Genomic DNA, 2,291 nt, shown 5'->3' with positions numbered 1-2,291 from the left:
GTGAAATGAAGTTGATGTGATTTACAGAAAGTGTGCAATAATTGGTTAAACCAAATTAGACAGGTGCATAAACTTAGACACTGTTGTCATTTTATTAATTTCAAAATCTTTCAAAATGGAAACCATCAAACCTGAATGAACTAGAGATGTTTTGTAAAGAAGAATGGTCTAAAATACCTTCAGACACAATCCAGACTCTCATTAGAAGCTGTAGGAAGTGTTTAGAGGCTGTTATTTCTGTGAAAGGAGGACCTACTAAATATTGACTTAAGGGTTTTTATAGTGCCCAAATTTATGCACCTGCCTAATTTAGTTTAACCAATTATTGCACATTTTCTGTAAATCATATAAACTTCATTTCACTTCTCAAATATCACTGTGTTTGTCCTCTGTATGATATATTTAACTGATTTTTTTTATCCAAACAATCAATGATTTATAAAGGTAAATCAGGAAAATTAACAAGGCTGCTCAAACTTTCACACCCCACTGTACGCCTAAAAAGCTATTTTCAGCAACCAAGAGTTGGACCCTGCTCAGACTGTTGTCCAATGCACCAGATCCTTAGGTGGTGGAGTCAGTGGAGGGTAGCCCCACGTAATTAATTCAGGCATCAAGGCCCACTGACCAGGATCTCGCCTTGGGGAGGGATTGTAGTTCATGATCTGGTAGTCTCTTACAAGTTGTTGAATCATGCTTTGCCTCACCCACAACCAATATGACATGATACAGGKTCTGCCCCTTTGCAACCAAGCATCCAGGATCCTCAGGACACTCTAACATCCCACCCATGCCAAAGTGGCCATGAATTATCTCCTGGGTGCCTTTTAAGGCAGGTGTCTCACTGGGAGGAGACCTTGAGGTAGACCAAAATACACTTTGAGGATTTTATGTCACAGTTAGTTGGGGAACACCTCAAAGACCCTCCAAACATGTTGAAGAAGGTAGATGGAGAGTTCTGGAGATTTCTGCTTAGTTTGATACCCTACTGACCCTACTGCTATCAGACCACTGATGGATGGATAGCTCTGGGATTTTTAAACGTCTTTTGTTGATAATCATTAGCAATAGGATAAAACCAGAACTAGATCTAGACACCACTTATCTGAGGTCAACTCTGTGACTTTTGAAGAATATATTTCCTTAGAAACTATTATTAATTTGTGTGCTTGTGTGATGTTAAACAGACAATAAAGTTTTAAAAATCTAGAAGCAGTTCCATGAGTTCCTCCAGCAGTTCAGAGTGGGAACYGAACAGGTCAGAGGTTGGTGAACATATTATTCTGTTGGATTAATCTCTGTTGAACTGTTGATTGGAGTCAACAGTGAAGTCAGGAGGAGGAGACAGAGGTGAGGTGGGACGAGTCTGRTGAACCACCCCTTCTGGAAAACTCTGACCTTGTTTAATGAGCTGTACTGATCTCACTGTTAAACAATGAGAGTAAACAGGACTAAAAGCTTCTCAGTTAGAAACAAGCACATTAGTAATGCAGTGCTGGGTCAAACATGGACAGAACCTCAGCAGGCCGTGTCAGGATCTGTGTTTTGTTAGTTTTCTTTATTATTTTTAGTGTTTTAGTCAGTTTTATTTGATGTTTTATGATCCTGTGTTTAGTTTCTCGGGCCCATCATTCCCGCTCCCTCAGTTGCTCAGACAGCCCCGCCCACTCTCACCTGTTCCTGATCCCATTCAGCTCAGGTGTCAACAGTTCCTTAGCAGTCCAGCCTTATTTATTCAGTCTGTTCTCCTCCACATATCAGCATTACATCATTGTTTTTTGTGCGATGAGCTCAGTCACACACATCAGTGTGTTGTCTTATTGCTTCTTGTGATCCTYCTAAGCTCCTGGAAGTCTTTGCGCTGCCTTGTCAGTGTTTTGTTCAGTTTTTATTTAATAATAACTTCTTTATGTTAGTCTGCATTCTGGGTCCAACCCTCTGGCTGACCTCGACAGGCAGGACCAACACAAGGTCACATGAAGCAGATTGACCCAGTATAGTGTTAATGTTTCTACCCAAAGATTAGGGATGTTGACRTYTCRTCAGCAGCTGCWGCCATTTTCTTCCCAAACTGCTGTGACCAGATTTTACCAGGCTGCTCGGCGCGTTTGTTTTTAATTTCCTCCTGCTTCGTTATTTCAATGAGTTTCAACAAACTGTGCTGATGTCAGGTAGTTAGCTACAGCCTCGTCTTCCAGTTTTTAATTTTTGTTGATGTGTTTTGAAGAGACAATTTTTGGAAAAGAGGATCAAAGTAAATCATGAGTTTTTCTAGTGACCCTTAAAGAGAT

Source organism: Austrofundulus limnaeus, unplaced genomic scaffold (genome assembly GCF_001266775.1).
Source record: "Austrofundulus limnaeus strain Quisiro unplaced genomic scaffold, Austrofundulus_limnaeus-1.0 Scaffold465, whole genome shotgun sequence".
NCBI classification, from domain to species: domain Eukaryota; kingdom Metazoa; phylum Chordata; class Actinopteri; order Cyprinodontiformes; family Rivulidae; genus Austrofundulus; species Austrofundulus limnaeus.
The sequence above is the reverse complement of the archived record's forward strand: the minus strand, read 5'-3'. Positions refer to the sequence as shown.